The 12,293-nt window shown below is 41.5% G+C and overlaps 1 long non-coding RNA gene across 18 annotated transcripts in view; it reads right to left on the bottom strand.

Moving 5' to 3' along the window:
- Positions 1-12,293, bottom strand: part of LOC133252648 (uncharacterized) — a 279,302-nt gene that overhangs the window by 61,048 nt on the left and 205,961 nt on the right. For 15 of the 18 annotated variants that reach the window (XR_009738022.1, XR_009738024.1, XR_009738026.1 and 12 more), the window contains 2 exons: positions 7,175-7,353; positions 6,541-6,647 (listed from right to left, as the gene is read on the bottom strand). This is a non-coding gene — a long non-coding RNA (uncharacterized LOC133252648). The remainder of the gene's footprint in view (positions 1-6,540; positions 6,648-7,174; positions 7,354-12,293) is intronic. The other 3 variants (XR_009738021.1, XR_009738027.1, XR_009738017.1) reach the window with 2 other exon arrangements.

The following is a 12,293-nucleotide window of genomic DNA, read 5'->3' as shown; positions in this document are numbered from 1 at the left end:
AAACAATTGGTTTATACATATCAACCTGTTAATAATGGTCATTTTGCTTGTTCACATTTTCCACTTTTCCCAAAATTTATTTCTATAATCAGAGAAGTCATCACATCTTCTTTAAAAAGAAAAAAAAGAAAAAGGTCCAGAAGTGTTAGATAAGTCAATAACATGCAGTGAGAAAAAACAGAGCTTTTTCTTTTTAAAAACTTTTTATTTTGTATTGGGGTATAGGTGATTAACAAACCATGTTGTGACAGTTTCAGGTGAACAGAGAAGGGACACAGCCATACATACATAAGTTGTCCATTCCCCCCCAGACTCCCTCCCATCCAGGCTGCCACATAACATTGAGCAGAGTTCCATGTGCTATACAGTAGGTCCTTGTCGCTTATCCATTTTAAACATAGCAGTATGTACATGTCCATCCCCAAATCCTCAGCTATCCCTTCCCCGCATCCTTTCCCCTGGCAACCATAAGCTTGTTTTCCAAGTCTGTGAGAATAACAGGGCTTTTTCTTATCAACCAAGTTCTGCTCTGGATCTGAAGTCTCAAGTGACTGCCAACCAACCACAACTGAGGCCTCTCTGAAGAAGTAGAGGTAGGTCATAAGCCCACTTTACATTTTGATATTTGGACAAAGCTTGGAATGTTGTGTTCAGCTAGGAGAGGTACACAAAAGTACAGTTTTCTGGAGAGTCTGGTTTTCTCCCTCTGGGAGAGAACCAGAGGATTCTATGATTAACAGCCAAAGGAGATGAAGAGCTTTAATCCATTGAAAAGAAGAATTAAGGGGAAGATGTAAAATGCTCTTCAAATTTTCCAAGTGGCTGTCATGAGAAAGAGAGATTTGATTTATTATCCTAGTGGTTCCAAAAACAGAACAAGAACCAATGCACAGAAATTTCCCAGATAGTATCTGGGAACAAGGGAAAACTGTAAGATGGAACGTGCTCTCTAACTCTCCAGCTCCTCCATCCACTTAGGCTTCCAAGTCTTCTTTTGCTACTCCTCTTCCATGACCTACTGAATATCCATGTTAATAATTTGTTACTAATGGCAGAAGACCTAAGTGTGATTTGTGATAGAGTGGTATAATATGCTTGCAAATTAATATAATCTGATGAAGGATTATATTCCATATTGGTGGGAATTTATTGGAGGAGGAATCCTCCTGAAATTCATTGACAGGTAAATGAGCGTGAATGCAACCATGTATACTCTCCTTGAACCCAATGAATGAGAACAAATCAAAAGCTCTGACCTTCCTATCTGATTCTCATTCATCAGTCTTACACTCGAGATAGCAATCTTAGGCTGCCTTCCCATCTTTCAGACTACTGCCGAGGGAAAAATGGCATCCTGCCTTCCAAGCGGCACCTTCACATTATTGATCCTGTCCTCTGGGACATGACCTTCCAACTCTCCATTGCTGATAGTCCAAAACTGCTAACAATAGTGGAGACATAATCAGACCTCAAGCATAAGACAAGAACCAGAGCATTTAATGACAACTGGATCTTAAATGATGGGAAAATTAGATTTCACTTCCCTGGTAGCTTTATCTTCCAGTTTCCCAACTCACAATCCTTTATCTTGTGGAATAACCAACTGCCTCCAGCACTCCATAAACACAAGCCTTTCCACACCTTCCTGTTACCTCCATCTGGAATGCCCTTTAGATTTGTTATTGCCTGGATAACCTCTGTCCATCCTTGACTCGGCTCAGGATGCATCTGCTCCTCCAGGCAGCCTTCCTTCAATCCCAGGCTCTGTGGCATGCTTCCCTGCTGCATCCCGTTTGAATCTCCACTGTATCATCTTAGACCAAGTGCTGTCCAAGAGAAACCTAACAGGGGCCACATGTATTTAATAGCACAGTTTTTAAAAATTAAAAAGAAACAAGTGAAATTAATTTTAAGTATTTTATTTAGCCCAGCATATCCAGGGCTTCCCTGGTGACTTAGATGGTATAGAATCTGCCTGCAATGCAGGAGACCCAGATTCAATCCCTGGGGTTGGGAAGATTCCCCTGGAGAAGGAAATGGCAACCCACCCCAGTATTCTTCCCTGGGAAATCCCATGGACAGAGGAGGCTTGTGGATTACAGTCCACAGGGTTGCAAAGAGTCTGACACGACTGAGCGACTAACACACACACAATCCAGAATGTTATCATTTCAACAGATAGTATCATACTAAAAATTGTCTATTAGCTATTCACATTCTTTTACCGTTTCAAGCCTTCAAACTCCACTGTGTTTTTTACATGTAGAGAACATCTTATTTCAGACCAGCCACATTTTAAGTGCTGAATAGTCACTCATGGCTAGTAATGACTGTGCCAGACAGCCAAACCTTAAGCTGAAATAATCTGCTCATGGGTTTGCCTCCGCTACTGGAAGACAAGCCACTCAAGGACAAGGTCAGTTTCTTGCCTCTGGTTTCATCAGCGTTGCATCAGTGCCTGACATCCACTGAGTGTTCAGCTAATGTTTGCTAAACTAAACTGAAGGTATTTTGAGAGAAGGTGGAATTTTAGCAGCTGCTCAAATGAAGAGCAGCTTATGTGTACTTATAATAATAATGGCGATAGGAATAATGGCTGCTATTTTTGTCTTGGACTTCATGTTCTTTGCTTTTTAACTATATTATTTAGTCCTCACAACAACCCCATGTACTAGGTAGCATTATTACCTCCACTTTATGGCTAAAGAAAATTGCCCCAAATCATACTGCTATTAAGTGGAAGAGCCAGGACTTCCTGAAATAGTTACAGAAAAGCAAACAACAAACACACATCCCATAATAAATACAAAGTTGAAAGAAAATAAATGATATTCACAGATGTGATAAACCTATTCCAATAGGTAAACCTATTCTTGAATCTCCTTTACCAACTTCACCACCATCTTTTTTGGAGGTTTCATGATCTGCTGAGCTTTACCTTATCCAGGTGTACCTCTTTCCACGTTCCTAAACCAGATCTTTCTGATTTGAAATTACGTATCTTTCAAGATTACCTTCTTAGCTGCTTGCATTCTGCCTGTCTTGTCAACATGGCAGTGCTTTTCACAAACCACTCCAGTGAACAGTCGTCTTTGGGTATGGAGAGAGAGTGGGGTATAAGCTGTTTTCCTCCACACACTTCCCCCAGAGGACCCCTCCATCTCGCTCACATGGCCTGGGGCGAGGAGGGCTGGGAGAGAGGTGAGCCATCACTGCTGATGTGTGCTTTGCGTACGGAAACTAGGCTGAACTGTGCTTAAGGAAAATGATAGATAGATTTCCAGTTTTGTGTGTGACTGTGTACAAAAATTCCATTATCTCTAAACCACAGGAACCAGAACCACATCTGGCAAAGGAAATAAAGCTGGAGACGCAAGGAAAGAATAGATTAGGAGAAGCCTTGAAAGCAGGCCGCTGCATTTAGATTTGATGTGGTGGGAAATAAAGAGCCCTCGGGGGTTTCTGAGCAAGGGAGTGATGTGATGAAAACAGTGATTAAGGAAGATGAAATGCAAGCGGGATGAATTAAAGGGCGGGACTAGGATCTGACAGGAGGCAGTCACCCGGGTGCTGGGAGACAGACAGTGAGAGAGAAAGCCAGGGGATTAGGAAAGGCAACCGTGATTCTCCATGAATGAACACACACCATCCTGAAGTCACTTTACTACCAAGTTACCACCAGCTCTTTATGCTCTTACCCTATTTGGAAAGGCAAAAATAAACCCACGAGGAGCTGAGTGTTTTCATTAAAATGATAATAAAATTTCATCTCTGTGAATGTAATGGTTTAAATGTATGTGCACCCTGCTGAGTAAATGGGCTTCACCGTGAGCCAGTGGAACAGTTAGCAGGCAGAAATGGAGCTCAGAGAGATTGATATTAGGCTTTCATTCACGAATAAACAAATACGGCGAAAACAAAGCAGTTTTTTATGGAGAAAGATAAACATCATAAGATATCACTTATATGTGGAATCTAAAAAAATATCATACAAATAAACTTATATACAAACCAGAAACAGACTGAGACACAGGAAACAAATTTATGATTACCAAAGAGGGAAGGGAGGGATAGGAGCAGGAGGGATAAAGAGTTTGGGAATAAGAGATGCACACAATTATATATAAAACAGATAAATAACAAAGTCCTACTATATAGCACAGGAAACTATATTCGATATCTTGTGATAACCTATAATGGAAAGAATCTGAAAAAGAATATATATAATATATGATGCTTTTGAATTTTGGAGCTGGAGAAGACTCTTAAAAGTCCCTTGGACAGCAAGGAGATCAAATTAGTCAATCCTAAAGGAAATAAATTCTGAATATTCATTGGAAGGACTGATGCTAATACTTTGGCCACCTGATGCGAAGAGTAGACACATTGGAAAAGACCCTGATGCTGGGAAAGATTAAAGACAAAAGGAGAAGCAGGCAGCAGAGGATGAGATGGTTAGATGGCACTGACTCAAGGCATATGAATTTGAGCAAACTGTGGGAGATAGCGAAGGACAGGGAACCCTGGTGTGTTGCAGTCCATGGAGTCACAAAGAGTCAGACATGACTTAGTGACTGAACAACAATATATATTTTTTATATATAAAACTGAATCACTTTGCTGTACACATGAAACTGATACAACACTGTAAATAAACAATACTGCAATAGAAAAATCCTTTAAAGCAGCCTCTTCTGGATGTAGCCCATAGAACAGAGTACACTTGGCTGTCCCACAGGGGCAGTCCCAGCCAAGAGTGCACCGAACTTACTGCCCTACAGTACTCTGAAATCATCCTTTCCAAGTCATATTCCACAGTGTTGGAAATCCATAAAGAACTTGGGTTAACCAACACTTTTTGCCAATGCCCTATGCCCTAAGTCATCATGTGCTCTAATACTGGCTGCAATTTTAAAGGGTCCAGAGATGCAAACGTTCTTTTCATTCAAGTTTAGATCTGGAAAGAGACTTGAGAACATTTAAACCCAAAGTTTCAGAATATTTTTGAGCTGCACACAATGGAAATACAATGGATAAATATTGAAATGGGCTCCTTGGGTTGGGACCATGGTAAAAGGCCCCAGATTCCACCTCCTCATACTCCTCCTTTTGCTCCCTTAAACCCCACTCTACCTACAGCTTACACACATTAGAACAGAACCTGAAGCCCTCCTCAGGACTTTGGGACTGAAGGGAAAGTAATCTGCAAAACATTGAAGAATCTAGTATTTTGTTTTATTTCGACTTCTTGTGACAGATTAAAAAACTGAAACCCATAAAGCTAAAATGGAATTTCCATTTCCAGCCACTAAATAACTCAAAAAGCTGCCTCTTAGAAACCCCTAGAATGCTGGCTATATGCAAATATCCATTTAAACATATCAAATGAACTCATAAAGGCATAAACTCATCAATTTGAAAATGGGTGTAACCTATGACCCAGCAATTTCACGGCCAAGTATGTGCCCCAGAACAGTGTGGAGATGCACTACTGGGTCACGGAATCACTTTAGTAAATTGCAAATGGCCTATTTTTTTGGTATGTGAAATAGACTAAATCAATCTGGATCATAACTGAATAGACAACAAGAGTGTTATTTTGAGAAACTTTTTTCCACATACAATGTATACACAGATACACAGAAATGTACACTTGTATGTTCTGGGTTTCCATGTACAGTGTATGTTTTACTGTGAATATAGACAAAACGTTTTTGAGAAGCTTTTGTATGTTAGTACAGAAAATGAACAAGAACACTGGTCAAAGCATTGCTCACCATAGTGCAAAATTAGAAACAATCTAATTACTCACGGAGAAGGCAATGGCACCCCACTCCAGTACTCTCGCCTGGAAAATCCCATGGATGGAGGAACCTGGTGGGCTGCAGTCCATGGGGTCGCTAAGAGTCAGACACGACTGAGCGACTTCCCTTTCACTTTTCACTTTCATGCATTGGAGAAGGAAATGGGAACCCACTCCAGTGTTCTTGCCTGGAGAATCCCAGGGACGGGGGAGCCTGGTGGGCTGCTGTCTATGGGGTCGCACAGAGTCGGACATGACTGAAACGACTTAGCAGCAGCAGCAGCTAATTACTCATCAACAGGAGAATGGAGATAGATAGATTAACAGGTAGACTGATGTCTATTCACAAATCATTAGAATATATACTAGTTAAAATGAATGGACCAGAGATTTGTTGCTGAAAGCTAATGCTAAATTCATTGAAAAAGCAAGTTGAAGAATGATATGTAGATAAAGTTTAAAGTTTTAAAACATGCAAAACAGAGTACCCACTGTTGAAAGATACATGTGTATACAGAAGAAGTACGAAAGATGCAAATTCAGGACAGTGTTAATCTCTGGGGTGGGAGGAAGGGAATCAGGGGTAAAGGAGGAATCCACAAAGAACTAGGTCTGAAATGAACTCATCCCAATGTTGGGGTTGCTTAAAACTCGATAGCACACACAGTTTTGTTATTGTATTCTCCCTAATTTTTGTTGTTGATTAAAAAAATATTTTGTAAGTCACAGATGCTTACCTGAGACCAGGTGGCTGATTGGTGGGATCATCTGGAAGAAAGCTAGGCAGGACCCTGAATCTGATTTCCAAGTCAGTCCTCTTTCCACATGGCTCCCATTTCAGGATCTGTTTGCAAATGAAAGATTTGCATCATTCTGGTGTGAATCTTAGCAACTTATTTTTACCTGAGAGACACTGTTCCCTACAGTCCACCAAGGCCACACTTGCTCTGACTAGAAAGAGCACAAAGCTCACTTGATCTGCGCGGCTGAGCTGCTGCTTCCCAGCTTGTCACTTGGCTCTGTTTTCCAACTTCGCTCATGCATTGAAACAAAACACTGAATCACTGAAAGGTTGGTAGAAAGATGATCTAAACGTGCAGAAAGTATAAGCAAAAAGAGAAAGAAAAACAGAGTAGAGGGAAGATTCAGCTGCATGGGAGATCTAGACAAAGTCAGGGGTCACCGTCAAATTAAAGTCAGAATACTGCTAAGGAGCCATAAAACACACAGAGGGTTATTTTAGAAGATGGAAAAAACTTGAAATAATAGCATTTCCTACCTTTCACAATCTAATACACAATCTAATGGGAGGGGGCTTATTAACATTTTTTCTAGTCTATTTTAAGACAAAAACAAAACGACAAATGATACCTTGGCAATGGCTGGCAGAGATTTATTATGCTTCAGAAAAGTTCACGGCAGTGGTTTTTATCATTGGGTCCGTTATACTCTTCAAGTTACATAAGAGGCTCTTTCTTCTTCTTTTTCTTCTCTAAGCATAACTTCTGGGTCAGCTTTAGCTTTTTGAGTGCATAAGCCAGAGCTTTCTGCTGTTCAAAAAGAAGGTAACTCTTGCAGTAGAGGGCCAGGAATACATCTTACTCTGGAGTCAAGCATTCAACTGTATGGGAATATCTTTTTAGACACTTCTCACTCTGGGATGCCTATCCATTATCATGAGCTGTGAAAGTATTCTTTTCAAGACTTCCCCGGCAGTCCAGCGGCTAAGATTCCACACTCCCAATTCAGGGGGTTTGGGTTTGATCCCTATACCACAATTTTCCCTGGTGGCTTAGATGGTAAAGCGTCTGTCTACAATGCGGGAGACCTGGGTTCGATCCCTGGGCCGGGAAGATCCCCTGGAGAAGGAAATGGCAGCCCACTCCAGTACTATTGCCTGGAAAATCCCATGGACAGAGGAGCTGGTAGGCTACAGTCCATGGGGTCGCAAAGAGTCGGACATGACTAAGCAACTTCACTCACTTCACCACAACTAAATGTCTCCCATGGCACATTTAAAATTTTGAGCAGCCAAATAGCTAAATAAATTTTTTTTAAAAGAGAGAGAGAGAAATTACTCTTTTCATACTGCTGGAGAAAACTCAGACCTGTGACAGAATTCCTTCTGTTGTCCTGAGAGCAAATGTAACAATTAACCTTTACTCAACATTTACTCTTCTAAATACTTGACCTCATTTAGTCATCACCACCTTCTCAGGAAGACACTACTGCTACCCCATTTTGTAGATAAGAAAACTGAGATACTGGAAGGTTAAGTATAATAATATCCTTCAGGTCACCCAGAAGAAGTGGTAGGGCTGGGATTTGAACCCAGCCAGTTGGTTCTAATAGCCTGGGCTTCTATGCACCCCTCTGTCCAGGAGGTGGTATTTAAAATAAATGAAGGTGGTTATTGAAATGACAGCACCAGGTTATGTTACAGCCAGGAGCCTCTGCTTCAGATAAAGTAACTTTAAGAGGGAAGTATTTACACACTAGTGAAGGTGACATCAAGGAGATCCAACCAGTCCATTCTGAAGGAGATCAGTCCTGGGTGTTCTTTGGAAGGAATGATGCTAAAGCTAAAACTCCAGTACTTTGGCCACCTCATATGAAGAGGTGACTCATTGGAAAAGACTCTGATTCTGAGAGGGGTTGGGGGCAGGAGGAGAAGGGGCGACAGAGGGTGAGATGGCTGGATGACATCACTGACTCGATGGATGTTGGTGATGGACAGAGAGGCCTGGCGTGCTGCGATTCATGGGGTTGCAAAGAGTCGGACACGACTGAGCGACTGAACTGAACTGAACTGAACTGAAGGTGACATCAGAATCCTCTCCTTACGGCTTGTAGCAACCACGTTGGCTTTGGGGCTCCTGTGTATTCTACCCCGTCTAAGTTATGGCTAATTTCTGCTACGTTCCTCAACCCCCAGAGAATGACAGTAGTGATGGATTTGGAAATGATGTTAGATAATCGGAAGGCTTAAGCTTGAGTTCAGTACTGCCACCTACTAACTAAATGGATGTACTTTCCTCGTCTGTGAAATGAGAAAAAGAATCTTGCTATATAGGGTAGTGAGAGTGGAACCAGACAGGGGCGAGGAGAACTGTGATCATACACTTTCACATTGTTGACCCAGGAATTTTTTTCCCCTTTGTTCCATAAGTCAAAGCAAAACAACAAAATGATGTAAACATCTGTGAAAGACCCATGTGGATACCCAAAAACTTTCTATTGTTTCCTTTCTATTAATGTTAACTTTGGTTAAGTCATTTTTACTTTTTTATTTTTCATCTCTTAGGAGGGATATTGATCACTGAAGTCTCTTCCAACTTTGATATTTTATAATCCATTTCATCCTAGATTTAGGAGAAGCAAGCCAGGGTTTTTACTTATTTTTAAAATTAATTAATTTATTTAAAATGAAACAATGATGAGTATTTTTAATGATAAAAGGCATAATTTCACAAAGAATATAGACATCTTACACCATTAGACACCTTAACAGCAAAAAAGCAAAGATACATAAGGCAAAAATCAGAAGAAATATAAAGGAGAAGAAAAAATATATAATCACAGACATACTAACATTTCTCTGAGAATATTTTATCAAGCCACAGAAAAAATAAGAATAGGAGCATCGTGAGTGATGTCATTAATAATTTAAATATAATAGATTTATATTTAATTAATTTATATAATCATATCCTACACAAATATATATAAAATTCTTTATCTCACATGTTGTTATTAGAAAATAATGAGCCAGGGCTTTTAAATGGTAGTTTGGCTACTTGCAGTTACCTTACCTCCTAAAGTGAACGTATGCCTAACATCTGACCAGTCGTGTAGGATCCATGAGAAAATCTGACAGCTCTAATAATTAGTTGCCCCCAAGTTCAAGTGTTAAGCAGAGTTGAATTCTACACCAGAACTAGGTGGATATCTGGTTTAGCCAGCAACCTGCCAGAAGTAGGGGTGGTGGCATTCCAACACTTTCGTTCTGGGTCATGCCAGACATGTAAGAAATTCCAGATAGGATGACCTTTGAGGGTGCTTCAAGCCCTACGATCTCATGTGACTGCTTCACTGATAAGTATCACTTGAAAATGATGTTGGGTATGACCAGCTGTAGCAAGCTGGGAGCCAGAGCCAGGTCTTTCCACAGAGACACATCAAATGTGGCCACTGTATCTTGAGGAAATGACTGGAGCATGGTCTTGAAGCAGCTGCATGCCAGCTGAATGATCTGGCTCTGATCACAGTCTGTTACCCAGGCTCCCCGCCCCCAGCCATCCCATCCCAGCCTGAAGCAGATGCTGGGAACAGTCACCCCATCAGCAGCCTCAAGATCCATCACAATGCCCACGAGCTGAGTGGTGGGAACGGTCACAATGAGATAAGCATGGGTGGCCTCCCGGATCGCCGTGCACTGGACACCCATTAATAATGCAGTCTGTGTGTCCAGCCCATCATGCTCACCCTGGTAAGGGCCTCTGCACTGGCCATTCCCTTCAGAAAAGCTTGGTCCCCGGGTCTCATACAGCTGGCACTTTTATGCAATTCAAGTTTTATTTCCAGTGTTACTTTCTTAAGTCTTCCACACTCACACCCTCCCAGACTCTCTATCACAACACTGTGTTTTATATTTCATATAGCACTTCTCACTACTTGGAATGATTCTGTTCATTTACCTTTCTGGTTTATTAACTATGTCCCCTTTAGAATGTTAATTTAATGAGAACCAAAATCTCCTCAGTCTTCTCCAATCTATTCCCAACATGTAGAAAAATATCTAGCAGATAATAAGGAATTGATAAAAAAATTAGTAAAACTAATGTATGAGTTAATGAGTTAATTCTATCTAGGACAGGTGTGTCCTGGTGCCAAGAGGGCTCCTCTCACCGTGCTCTGCCACGGTAGTAAGATTTCAAGGCTCCAGGGGAGATTTCGTAGACACCTCTAAATATGTCCCTATTTCCTGAGCTATTTCTGTCTTGTCCCCCATTAAAGCTCTGAGAATCTCTCTTTGATCTGTAGGAACTGGCCCCCAACATCTATACTTATCCTATGTAACTTTTTCACTTAGGAATGATTTAGGTCGCAAGTAACAACGATAACAACACCCTATTGTAGTGCACTGCAATGTCAACAAACGAATCATTTTCTCAGGAACCAATCAAGAGGTGTTGGGTCTGGAGTCAGTGTGACAGCTCTATTATGTAGACATCTTGGCTTTCTCTCCTCTAAACCGCCTGCTCCTAGTATACACCTCTCATCTGGTGCTTGTCACATCTCAGTCACATCCTGGCACCACTAGGCATTATTTCTGAACTCCAAAGAAGGGGAAAAACAAAGGGAGAAAAAACCATGCCATGTGAATTTGTTGTTCCTTCTTCCTGGGAAAACAAAAGCTCTCTCAGAATCCATATCCAGCCCTTTTCTATTTATATCTCCTGCCCTAGTATTGGATCTCAAGGCCATCTGCAGACCAGTTCCTGACACAGGGCAGTGAGATCACAGTGACTGGTTTAGACTGTCACACCGTATCTCCTGGGGCTGGAGAAGGGACCCACTTTCTATGAGATCAAGATGTTGCCACATGCTCCTGAACCAACAGATACATCACAACTAAATGGCCTTAGGGTGGACATTTCACCCAAAATTGGAGCTGAGACTCTGGGGAATTGAGAGTGGAAAGCAGACCCCTTGAGCCATCATGTTTCTGAACTTTCTGAAGATTTGACTCTTCCAAGTGTTTAAATTCCATCATATGCTTAAATATCTACCCAATATATTCTCTTTTTTCCTTAAGCTGGCTCAAAGATTGTTTCTGTTATTCAACACCAAAGGGTCTTTGTTACAGGACCATCTAGACCCAGCATCCATCAAGGCCAGTCAGGAGGAATGGTTGCTTCAGGGTGTCAGACATTCCACTCCTATCCCCCTCAGGAAAGGCAGCCCTTTGGACCAAACACTCTGCTCCCCTCAAGGTGACCCACATTCTTAGACATTATGTCATCAGCCTGACAACTTCCTCCTCTTCACCTTCAGACTATATTTGCTAAGGTCCCCAGTAGACAGGGAGGCTTGCTGGGTACTAAAGGCCTGCCTCGTGACAGAGGGATGGGGTTTGTGCAATAACACCCATGCTAACTGGTGGAGATGTCACATCTCACATCTATGGTATCAGACCTTCTGATTATGAGCCCAGTAGTTTTTTTTTAAGTTATCTGATTATCCAGGAGACACATACACACACACACACACACACACACACACACACACACACACACACTCACCCTTTCTCTCACATGTGGTTGTGCTAGTCACTCAGTTGTGTCCGACTCTTTGCAACCTCATGGGCTGTAGCCTACCAGGCTCCTCTGTCTGTGGGATTCTTTAGGCAAGAATACTGGAGTAAGTAGCCATTCTCTTCTCCAGGGGTTTTTCCCAACCCAAGAATCAAACCCAGGTCTCCTACATT

This window comes from Bos javanicus, chromosome 8 (assembly GCF_032452875.1).
Source record: "Bos javanicus breed banteng chromosome 8, ARS-OSU_banteng_1.0, whole genome shotgun sequence".
Lineage (NCBI taxonomy): Eukaryota > Metazoa > Chordata > Mammalia > Artiodactyla > Bovidae > Bos > Bos javanicus.
The sequence above is the reverse complement of the archived record's forward strand: the minus strand, read 5'-3'. Positions and strand labels throughout refer to the sequence as shown.